The sequence below is a fragment of the Coenobita brevimanus genome, chromosome 100 (genome assembly GCF_032717465.1).
Source record: "Coenobita brevimanus isolate Jiangsu-jjx chromosome 100, ASM3271746v2, whole genome shotgun sequence".
In the NCBI taxonomy this organism is placed as follows: domain Eukaryota; kingdom Metazoa; phylum Arthropoda; class Malacostraca; order Decapoda; family Coenobitidae; genus Coenobita; species Coenobita brevimanus.
In genome coordinates this window covers 14,407,440-14,419,921 of record NC_137053.1, presented here as the reverse complement: position 1 = coordinate 14,419,921, position 12,482 = coordinate 14,407,440, and positions in this window count along the sequence as shown.

The following is a 12,482-nucleotide window of genomic DNA, read 5'->3' as shown; positions in this document are numbered from 1 at the left end:
ATCACCACTATCCCTTTGTTCCTTATACTCTCTCACCACATCCTTCCCTCATCTACCCTCTTCTTCTTTTCCCAACTCCTTCCTCTTCACCTTCTGTTCTCCCTTATCTCCCTTATCTCACCTTTCCCACATTACTTCTCCCGCGCCCCTACCAACGCCTCCTACTTCCCTCCCTCCTGAATATCTTCCAGAACTTCCTCCGCTTCGTTCCTTGCCATCACCTCTAACCTTTCTCCTCTCTCCCAACCTCCCCGAGATCTTCCTTTACTCCCTCACCCCTACCTTCAGCTACTCCCTCTTCACTACATCCCTAACCTCTCACGAATCCTATTCTTACTAGTTCTTACCGGCAAATATCTTCCAATTTCTTCTCCCACTCCTAATTGTCTGCCCAGCCCCCACCTTCCCATCTCCAATAGCATCTTCTCTCCATGTGTAAATACAAGTCGGTTTAAGGTCAAAAAGAGAATGGCTCGTTCATACCTGATTGATCCTGCCATTATACATATATTTTGTCTGGCTTGTCCCAGCACAACTCTCTCTCCAATTTTTTTTTCATCTCCTCACTATTGCCCTTCTATTGCATCACACCTCCCCCCTCCCACCCACCTCATTTCCGTCCAACTCTAACATACCATCACCTCGCATAAAGTCCTTCCATCACAAATCTTTCCCAAACCTTTTCTCCTACCCTTCATCTAATATCCTTTTTTTTTCTTCTCTTTACTTCATTAAAGTACCGTACGTTCTCCCTTTTTCTCTTCCCTTTCCGCTCTCCCCATTAGACTGAACACATAGTGAAACTTACCTAGCCTAACCTGTCCAAACCTTCCTTCAATTCCTCCCCCCCACTCCCCCCACCCCCCCCCACACACACATTTTTCCTGCCCACTCCGCTTCCTCAGTCCCTTCCCACCACTCCAATCCCCTTCCCCTCCCCCCGCCTTCACCCCTGTCCCTATCCCCTGCCAACACCCTTTCCGCCCTGTTTCCCAATCCCCCTCCTCTTTTCTCCTCCCTCTCCTCCGAATATTCCCTCCTGGGAAGGGGAGGAAAGAATATTTCCCCAGTATCTCTGCATGTCGTAAGAGGCGACTAGAAGGGGCCTTTACTTCCCTAGTATCCCTGCTTGTCGCAAGAGGAGATAAATGGAGCCTTTCTGTCTCCCATCTTTATCTCCTTACTGTCATCTTCTCTTCTGCCATACTTATCTTCATGATATTTTCGTGTTTCTTCCGGCCATTATTTTTCCTCTGCTCTTATCAGGTGAGACATTTGGTTTCATGACACGAATAGTTTAAGGACTTCCCATGATCATTGGCCTTTTCTCCCTTACACCACTTAAACGCCAGGACCACTGTAGCGCCACCCTTAGTGCCAAGTAGCCATATTATGGCTTGGTGCTAGTTCTTCATTCCTTCCTTCTTTCTCCAAACCTTTCCTCGCTCCACACCCTCCACCAATTCCAACCTCCCAACCCCCTCACCTACTCAGAGGGGAGGCCTGGCAATATATATTCTGGGCGGTGTGGTATCAGGTGTCTCTGGTTGAAACTAAGCCAAAGGGCTGACCACAAGAATATTTATACCTTGCATTTGTCCCACACTTTGACAGGACGGCTCCTCTTCCTCCTCCATATTCTTCTTCTCCTTCTCCTTCTTCTTCCTCTTCCTCTTCCTCCTTCTCCTCCTTTTCCTCCTCCTCCTCCTCCTCCTCCTCTTCTTCTTCTTCTTGCTCTTCTTCTTCTTCTTCTTCTTGCTCTTCTTCTTCTTCTTCTTCTTGCTCTTCTTCTTCTTCTTCTTCTTGCTCTTCTTCTTCTTCTTCTTCTTCTTTGTGTTCCTTGATAAGCATAATCTTATAAATCAGCACGGGTTTCCTAACAGTATATCGTGATTTAAAAACTTGCTTGAATTTGCCACAAACACATACGATAACTTGTACGCAAAAGATTTTCAGAAAACGGTTGATAAGGTCCCATTCCTAAGACTAAAAGAAAAACTAAATGTCCATTGCCTTTCTAACAAATTGTGTTCAGGGGTTAGTGATTAGTTAATGAATCGCAAGCAGCGTGTAGTGATAAATGGAGAATCCTCTGCCTAGCTATAAGTAACAAGCGAAGTTACTCAATGGTCACTTCTAAGATCAGTTTTTTTCACTATTTATATCAATTATCTAGAAAATGGACTCTATTCTATCTATCTATTGCCAGACTCCTTAATTCCTAAGGGGTGGCCACAAACAAATCGCTTCCATGTCGCCCTGTCCCCCGCCATTTCAATGCCCTGCTCCCAGCTCACACACGCCTCTCTCCATCTCTCCATCTCATCCTTGGCCTCCCCCTCCCTCTCCCCCCTCCCCCTCACTCACATACACTCTCCTCGTCATTCTCTCACTCTCCATCCTCTCCACATGACCAACCCACCTCAGTGTGTTTCTCCTAACGCTTCCTGTCACATCCACATCAACACCACAACGCTCCTTCACATCCTCATTCGTCAGCCTGTCTCTCCACGTGACTCCACATGCTCCTCTCAAGTAACTCATTTCCACTGCTGTCACTCTTGACTTCTGTCCCTCCAACAAGGTCCAAGCTTCACTTCCATAAGTTACAGTCGGTATCACAATTCTGTCATGTAGTAACTTTTTCACTTTCATGCTCACTTCCCTGTTTCTTATCACTGCTTTCAGGGAACCAGCAACCTTTCTTCCTTGTACCATTTCAAGCACTTCACCCTCCAAACTTCTATCCTTACTCATCTCACTACCCAAGTACTTAGACGCACACACATTTTCCATTATCTCCTCATCCAACCTCACTTCAATGACTTCACTCCTCCCGAAGACCATAACTTTACTATTCCCAACATTCACCTTTAGATTCCGTTTCATACACACTCTCCCAAACTCATCCACCAAGCCTTGCAGCTCCCCTTCGTCTTCACTTAACAGCACAGTATCATCTGCAAGCAACAGTACAGGGAGTTTCCAAACACTGCCCCTTCTTATTAGGGACACTCCAACATCCGCTGCCCCACCTTGTACTTTTTATAACCCCATCCATATACAGATTGAACAACCATTGAGACACATCCTTGTTTCAATCCAACTTTCAAGTAGACTTATTCACTCAGTTCACAATCCACACGCAGTGCAGCCTTAGCACTCTCATACATACTCTTCACAGCATTCAGTAACTTCCCATCTACTCCATGTATTCTTAAAACTTTCCACAATCCTTGTCTGTCCACCATGTCGTATGCTTTCTCCAAATCCATGAAGGCCGCATACAACTTCTTTCCCTTCTCTAGAAACTTTTCCACTAAAGATCTAAGAATGAATATCTGATCTACACAACCTCTTCCCTTCCTAAAACCTCCCTTTTCGTCTCCAACTAATTCCTCAAATATTTTCCCAACTCTGTCAATAAGCATCCTACCATATACTTTTCCTATTACACTAAGAGGACAAACGCCCCTATGCCTCTATTCTAAGGTAGCAAAATTTGAAAATGACAAAAATTGGAGACAAGGTAATTACGAAAGGAGACTGTGCTTCAGTACAAAATGACTTGAATAAGTTAATAAATTGGTGTAAACACGGGAGGTGAAATTTAATGTAAATAAATATATGGTGATGCACTTTGGCGACAAAAACATTGAATACTGGATGTTCGATATCCCACTGTTGGAAGCAAAGAACAAGAAGGATAAGAGTTATCAGTAAAGGCATTAATATATAACTCCAAACACTGTATACAATAGTAGCCAGTAGCAAGGCAAACAAAATGCATTGCTTCATCTCGAGGAATTTGTATCATACAAAACGCTCGATGTAATTTCAAAGATTTATATGTCATTAGTTAGGCCACACCTTGAATACTGTGTGCAGCAATGGTCCCTGAATCATATAGCGAAGGAAGGCAGATTCGAGAGAGTGCAATGATGAACCACAAAAATGATTCCATCGCTGCTGAACTTACATACCGGTATGAAAAAAAAAAAAAAAAAAAAAAAAAACGATACTTAAAATATTTGTCTAAAAAACGACGACTCAAAGGCGATCTAATTGAAATATTTAAAACTCTTATATCTGACGATGTTAGATTTGCCAACAGACTACAACTAACTGACTCTTATTTATTTCCAGGCTCAAGTGTATTTTTATGACTTTGAGACGCTTGTTTTATAATGAGAACATTCGGCAACTGTGTATGCATATTCTTTAACAGATCTGTAGAACAGATATTTCGTTGCACATAGTCGCTCCTCTTTAGGAAGGTGTCTGACTGAAAAATGGAAATAGAAAAACTGAAAAATATTCCTCCGTCAACTTACACCCTATCTCTTTAAACGTGCGTAGTTTTTCAGAGATATTGGCTATATTTTTGTTGTTATGACAAGAAATCGCCCTCCCCCCAATAATTTCTTCCCTCTCATGCACATTGGTTGATGCGATATAATAGTTACAAAATAATACAGTTATCGAAAAAATATTGAAAAAACTCACGCTTGGCATCTCACACCGGATTGCACACACACACACACACACACACACACACGAAACAAGCCTCGCCCAAGGCCACCTCAGTTGTCAGGAGAGTTTGGTAGAAGTATGACATGCGCATCCTGCCTCCAGCAGCCACACCCAAAATTCACCTGCCCTGATGAAAATTTGTGCATTCTTCAAGATGTCACGCCGTCCGAGGAAGCTGAAGACACTGAAGGAGGCATGAAAAAAGGCTCACGAAGTGCATCTTAGCATGGGAAACAGGGAATATGCTAACAAAACCAGCGTGTTAGAAGTACCACTTTAAGGGGTGGGGGGCTGAAAACTTTTAAAATATGAAAAAAAAAAAAAAAAAAAATTGGGAGCCGAATGCCAGTCGCCCGCCACAACACGGTGTTGGCCAAGTTATAAGCTGCATACAAACCAAAAGTCAAGAAAATTCTCGAAATTCTACGGAATTCAGACACCGCGTTTCACAAAAGAGCCAGTCCATATTAAGGAAACTATTGACCTTTGCCAGCCATTTTGGTGACCTTGACCTTGACCCTGAGTGCTCATTTTCGAACTCGTCCAAGATTTTGGCTATATCTTGTTACCCTGAAAGTTTCATGTTCATAGTTCAAGCCGTTCATGGGATATAATGGTGCTAAAGGTGGGTGATAAAACTAGCTGATCTCTGGCAGCCATTTTGGTAACCTTGACTTTGACCCAGAATGTCCATTTTAGAATTCATCCAAGATTTTGGCCATATCCTGATACCCTGAATGTTTCATGTTAATAGCTCAAGCCGTTCATGAGATATAATGGTCTCTCTCTCTCTCTCTCTCACACACACACACACACACACACACACACACACACACACACACACATAGACGTGGGCAAAAATATTATCGCTCCGCCTTGCTAAAGGCGGGCGCTAATAACGTTCATGAGGATAAGAAGCCTTTTATATTAAACTATGTACTTGATTTTCTTTACAATATAAAGAAAACATATTAAAAAAAAAAAAAAATCTTTTGCATAAAATAATCTCGTTATGGATTGGTGGAGACACTGAAAATTTATCGGCCCGTATCTTGAATCTAAGTTTTCTACCTTCTGTCTCCTATTCCTCAATAACTGTTTGGCCGATTCCAGTGGATGAAGACTCATCATAAGCCTAGCCCTTGCTTATTAAACGATTTTTTTTTTTTTTTTTTTGACATTTGGAAATGGAAATTTTAGCAGAATCTTCTAAACAAAGAAAAAATGTCTTTTTTGTAAATAAATAAAAAAAAGTTTCGTAAAGAATGATTATCGCTCTGATCCTACAGTATGATGGACATAATAAGATCCTTCAGCCAGATTACTCTTAAACATATAGTTTAGTTAGTTTGGGAAGAGCACGGATTTTAAATATTTGAAAGGGATGAAAGTGGCGACAATGAAAAGGGCAGTTGATTGGGTCTGAGAGTCTAATTTTAATGTAAATAGTTTCCTATTCATATGGCATATCACAACACTCAACATATATTTAGTGCATTTTTTGCATAGTCAAAAAATTAGCCAGATGGCCACCTTCAGAGTTTCCTATAAAATTTCAATGCTTATTATTTCAAACAGCATGATTATTTGCATCTTTATTTCTTCCGTTTTAACCAGATGGTGTGGTGGAAGGGGGAGAGCCTTCCATTTTTCAATCCTTGTCTCATACATATTGATTAGATCTTAGTAGAATTAACCTTTTCTCTAACAGATAACCTCGTCACAGGCCAAACCGCCTCCGTTATCTGTACTTCCCATGTGCTCTTATGTGCCTCTCTCTCTCTCTCTCTCTCTCTCTCTCTCTCTTTCGTGCTGCCAAAGGCCGCAATCTGTGACTTTCGGCCGGATATTAGTCAATCTTCCCCGGTACCATTTTCTGAGGCTGAGCGTCATTACCAGAGCGGTGTGGTTTATCTCACCTCCATCGAACCTCTGTAGATAAAGATAACAAACCGTCTTCGCTAATCAGAATATAAAAGTGTTGTATGATTCACATCGGGTTTAGGTTAGGTTTGGTTAGGTTGCCTTGGGGTAGGTTGGGCTTAGTTAGGCCGAGGTGGTAGGGGTGGTGTTACCAGCAGAAAATTGTTATAATCTCATATCAGCGCTTAGAAAAGGTAAACATGGGGTAACAAAGGTTATATTTATCCCATTCCGTTCGAAAAGACCTCTCCAGAGTTGAATAAGGTAGTCTGGATAGAGCAAAAATAATATAACATAATGTGTCACCTTACCTAAATTTTAAAGGATGAACGGCTGAGTATGAGAAACTGTGTGAAAGATGATAGAGAGAAAGTGGAGGGAATGCCGTGACTGAAAAAGATTTTTTTTTGTGTGTGTGTCCGACTTTGGGTAAAAGCTTCACAGCCTGCTCCCAAGGCCCAGTAGTCCTCCTACATACCATACACCTCTACATGTCACCATTTTGGCGTTAAAACCCATCGCCCATATTGAATAAATGCTAGGGCTGTCACACACAGGACTGGTGTATTGGTATTAGCGTGGATATTTTTGCGACATGTCGGCGGGTCTTCTGGTAGATAAGTAAACTCTGGTTTTACTCAATTCAGATCATTAAACTGTTCCGTGCCCCAGCGGGGATTTGAACCTGGGTCCGTCAGGACTGCAGGCCACCTCTCTACTGACTGAGCTACTTGGAAGACAGACCTGCGAAAAGAGAAGTGAATGGGGGTAAATCTGGATATGAATGAACTGGAGTGAAGAGAAAATGCTTCAAAAGACGAACCAAGATATGAAGAGGAAAGGGAAAGTTGGAAGAGCGAAATGACGATGAACTCAAGGATTAAAAGTAAGAAAGGAGAAGCTGGAACCGTATGAGAAAACCATTGAAAGAGAATATGTATGAAAGAGATGTAGTAACGAATAGGTGTGAGGAAAAGGGAGGACGAAAAAGTGTGTGAAGAAAAACAAGAAAAAGATTTTGTATTTCATTCTTGTTATCTCTAGACGATTTTATTCAGCTCCTATATAATGTTTAACAGTGAAGGTGTTAATGAAGCCTGTATCCTACCACACCAGCTAGAAAAACCTCTCCCAATCTAAATATATTCGTACTTAGTAACAAAAAATAGACTCAGAATTTTGTCGTCGAAGTAAGAGGGTAGATGGATACAAAGAGAAACTGAGACTGAAAACAATGAAGGTAAGGATACTGCAGAAAAGACGAAAGGACAGAGAGAATGAGAAAAGACGAAAAGGAAACAAAAGTTAGGGGGTAGGCTATAAGCGGTGTCTTTTCACCGATAGCCACTGTGAGACACCGCGAGTCGCTTCGTGGCGCACTTACAGTTCAACAATAAATATTCTCATTTAACATGTTCTTGTTATATCGTTGATATCATCATGGTAGGCTAATGTTCCTATCGCGCGATTTTAAATTTGAAAGATGGCTGTCAAACGCAAGTTAGGCTGGATTAAGTTTGATTAGGTTAGGTTAGGTTTGGTTAAATCATTGTTTCCCATGGCTCTGACAGGAGATAGACTGACGTGTCCAGATGGAGAAATGATGACTCGGTGGCTCACTTTGGCCCTCGGTGAAAAGACCGACCCGGTATAAGGAAGATTAAGAACCATGGAAAGTAAATATTGATACAGAAACATATCAAAGGTAAATAAAGGATAAAAGACAGTGCATGAATCTTGAAAAATGAGAAGGGTGTAAGAACACAAAAGAAATAAATGCTAGACGGAACACTTATCACTACAAACAATATGAAAGAAAACAGAAACAAACACAAAGTTACTAGATGCGGAAGCTTCAGAGCTCTTCAGTTAATGTGCTTAAAGTGGTGTGGTGTGGGAAGGTGATTTTGTGCGATGTTGTGTGGCTTAGTTTACTGTGGCTTCGCTACAGTTGCTAAAGTCTACGGGAAGGAATACCACTCGTCCGAAAATCGTTAGTGAGAGGCTGACGGATAGAGCCTCTCTTAGAAACACCTCATCTAAAAAAAAAAAGAAAAAAAAGAAAATGAAAAAAAAAGGAGGACGATAAAAGAAAAACACGAAATGAAGGAAATGGCCTAAGAAGATTTAAAACAGTTACAGTATGTTAGAAACAAAAAGAATCATCCAGAGAGTGCAACACCCGCGCCACACAATCTGTTTCAGGATCTGTCCACACGGTCAGTTGGTACGAGTGGTTCTAGAATATGACAGTGAAAAGCTGCTGGTAATTAATCGGGTAGGCGAAATAAACTGAAGGATCTCTCGCGCTTCTGATATACTACTTATAAAGCGATTCCACACCATGCGTCGAACCTGACGAATAGCTTATTGGTAAAAAGCATGCAGTCGCTGATCGTTTCAAAGGACCTTAGGACGGAACCTCTGCCCCTGGTCTGTTCCCTTGAAATTTTGGTGAGCCCATTCCCTTGTATCAAGTTTGGTTCATACTGGATCAGCAGTGCTTAGGTTCAACTTTCTCTTTGATCTTGACCTTTCACTGTATTAAAATTATAGAAATTTCATCCTTATTAAATCTTAAGTCTTTCCTTTAAGGTTGAGTCAGGTCCTATCAGAACTGCTTGAGTTTAAAAACCCACCCTTCATCCCTGACCTGTGACCTTTACTTTTGACAGGTTTTCTCAAAACTGGATCACTTCACATTTTCTTGTCCCCAAGCCGTTCCAACAAGTTTGTTCAAAATCGAAACAGCGAAGTGTCTGAGTTGACTTTGCCCTGAACCTATTACCTATTACCTTTCTTGGCCAAAATCTGATCATTTGTACCCATGGTGGTAGTAAATCATTTTTTTTTTTTTTATGTAATTCCATCCAGTGTTTTTTTTTTTTCTTATGAAAGAACGGCGAAGTACGACAGACAAATCGGACTCCAAGCGATGCGTGCGCGGGTGTACTGACATAGTTGGCAGATGTATATCTCTATACTGACAGCCAGACACCTTAATCCATAAGTGTTTACCGCAGCTGCATCACCTCCATGTCACACTATCGTCTGTCATCAGGTTGCCTCTCTTAAACTCATCCCTCTCTCCCGTATATCACTTCCCTATCCAGCCATCTCAACCTCGGTCTCCCCCTCCTTTCTCCCTCCACCTCAGCGACATACACTTCCTTAGTAAGTATTGTAAAGAAATACAAAACAGTATAAAGAAAGAACAAGGAAAATGTAATAAAAGTCTCTATATTCTAATAGCACATCCATGTTCTTACATCGTTCTTACAATCCTCACACACTGTTCGTTACTGAAGAGAGCAGAAGAAAAAGAGAAATGGGCTTAAGCAGCACTGACAAGAGAAATCCGATCACACAACACACTTTACGGTAATATTCTTTATCTTTATACCTTTGTCAACCAAAATTTGGAAGTTGGGAGGCATTTGTAATGAGTCAAGACTGCATATTAATTTGTTTTTCGGTGTTTCCACATGGTTAACTAAATCCCCATAGCCTCTTCAGCCACAAAAATTTATTATACTGTAACTTAAACTTTCGTCTTGCTAACGTCAGTCGACTGAATTTAGCTGAAGAGGGATACTACGCTGTGAAGAGGTTAGAAACTGTTTCTAATATGGTCTTTAGCCCAAAGGCGCACTTTGTATTGCTTTTAATTTATATTCAATAGATGACGAGAAATCCAATGGGTAAAAAGTTAACTGCTTGAAAATATTTCTCATATATATCTATGTGGTGTTTGCAGTATTAGCATATACTGTAATGAAGGTTTCTGAATTTAATCGTAACTACAATGTAGGTAAACAAAATAGCTTCATATATATATATATATATATATATATATATATATATATGGATTTACTGCGTACAAGAAGAAATTACTCTACTCTCTCTCTCTCTCTCTCTCTCTCTATGTATATGTGTATGTATGTATGTATATATATTGCCAGACGCCTTAACCCCGTAAGGGGTGGCCACAAACAAATCGCATCCATGTCGCCCTGTCCCCCGCCATTTCAATGCCCTGTTCCCAGCTCACACCCCCCTCTCTCATATACCTCTCCACTCCATCCCTCCATCTCATTCTTGGCCTCCCCGTCTCTCTCCCCGCCCTCCACCTCACTCACATACACTCTCCTCGTCAGTCTCTCACTCTCCATCCTCTCCACATGGCCAAACCACCTCAGTGTGTTTCTCCTTGCGCTTCCTATCACATCCACATCCACACCACAATGCTCCTTCACGTCCTCATTTGTCAGTTTGCCTCTCCATGTGACTCCACATCCAGCTCTCAAATACCTCATTTCCACTGCTCTCACTCTTGACTTCTATCCCTCCAACAAGGTCCAAGCGTCACTTCCACACGTTAGAGTTGGTATCACAATACTGTCATGAAGAAACTTTTTCACATCCATGCTCACTTCCCTTTTCTTATAACAGCTTTCAAGGAACCAGCAACCTTTCTTCCTTGTTGCACAATTTCAAGCACTTCACCCGCTGAACTTCTATCCTTACTCGTCACACTACCCAAGTACTTAAACACACACATTTACATTTTCCATTTCCTTCTCATCCAAGTTCACTGTACATTCACTGACTTCATTTCTCTTGAAGACCATAACTTTACTTTTCCCTACATTCACCTTTAGATTCTGTTTCTTACCCCATCCATATACAAATTGAATGACCATGGAGACATGACACATCCCTGTTTCAATCCATCCATCAAATAGACAAATTAACTCAGTTCATTATCCACACGCACTGCAGCCTTAGGACCCTCATACATACTCTTCACGGCATTCAACAACGCCCCATCTACTCCATATATTCTTAATACTTTCCACAATCTTTGTCTATCCACCCTGTCATATGCTTTCTCCAAATCCATGAAGGTCACATTCAATTTCTTTCTCTTCTCTAGAAACTTTTCCACTACAGATCTAAGATGAATACCTGATCTACACACCCCCTTCCCTTCCTGAAACCTCCCTGTTCTTCTCCAACTAATTCCTCTCTTAATTCCCTAACTCTGTCAGTAAGTATTCTGTCGTATACTTTTACTATTACATTAAGACAAATGCCCGTATGATTATCACACCCTTGTTTCTCCCCTTTTCCTTTGTACAGGGGAATAATTATACCGGACTTCCAATCCTCTGGGACTCTACCTTTCTCCAGGGCCAATCTGCACATCTTCCACATACATTCTACTACTATTTCTCCCTCATGCTTCAGCATTACACCACACACTCCATGAATTCCTGGGGCTTTCCCCATTTTGACTCTTCTTTGCTTCCACAAATTCCATCCTACTGATTTCTTCTTCTCTTCCCACATCCCTCCTTCTCCCAGTCATTCCCCAGCTACTTATACTTGCTGCAGTTTAAGCAAAGTTTGGTTGAGACACGAAGACTGTACCCCACAAGCGTAGCTAATTTCCTGTATATCACAATGAGGTAAATGCAACTGGGTAAATACATCCAGCTGGTTTGGACCAGGCCTGCTGAATAAGCAGACCAGTTTTCTTCTATACATATCTTCGGGAGACTAACCCATTCTGTTGGTATTCGTCATTAACTGATATGTACGCTAAAAATTCACCAATCAGTGTGTATCCTTGAATAAAAAAATACATAATAAACATTAGTTTATGATAAGATAGCTGAAATTAGTGAAGGAACATTTTCAAATATAGGATGAGCATAAAGTCCCTGATTTTGACAAAAAGGGCTCTCCTCTTTCCCTTAGTTTGACTAAAAGGACACTTTTGATATGAAGAAGAAAAAATTCAGGGGCTCAATCACCCCGAGCACCCCCCCCCCCCTCGGTGCACGTCCTTGACGAATAATCTTTGAAGTTCATTTTTATCATGATGTAACCACTCCCTCGGTACCCAAGGGGAAGGTACCATACTCTTACCCATTGCCCCTGCTCTAGTGATGGACACTTGAGATGTTAGGGGCAGTCCTCGTAATTTGCATCAGTGTCTGCAAATATGTGACGTTTCGTTT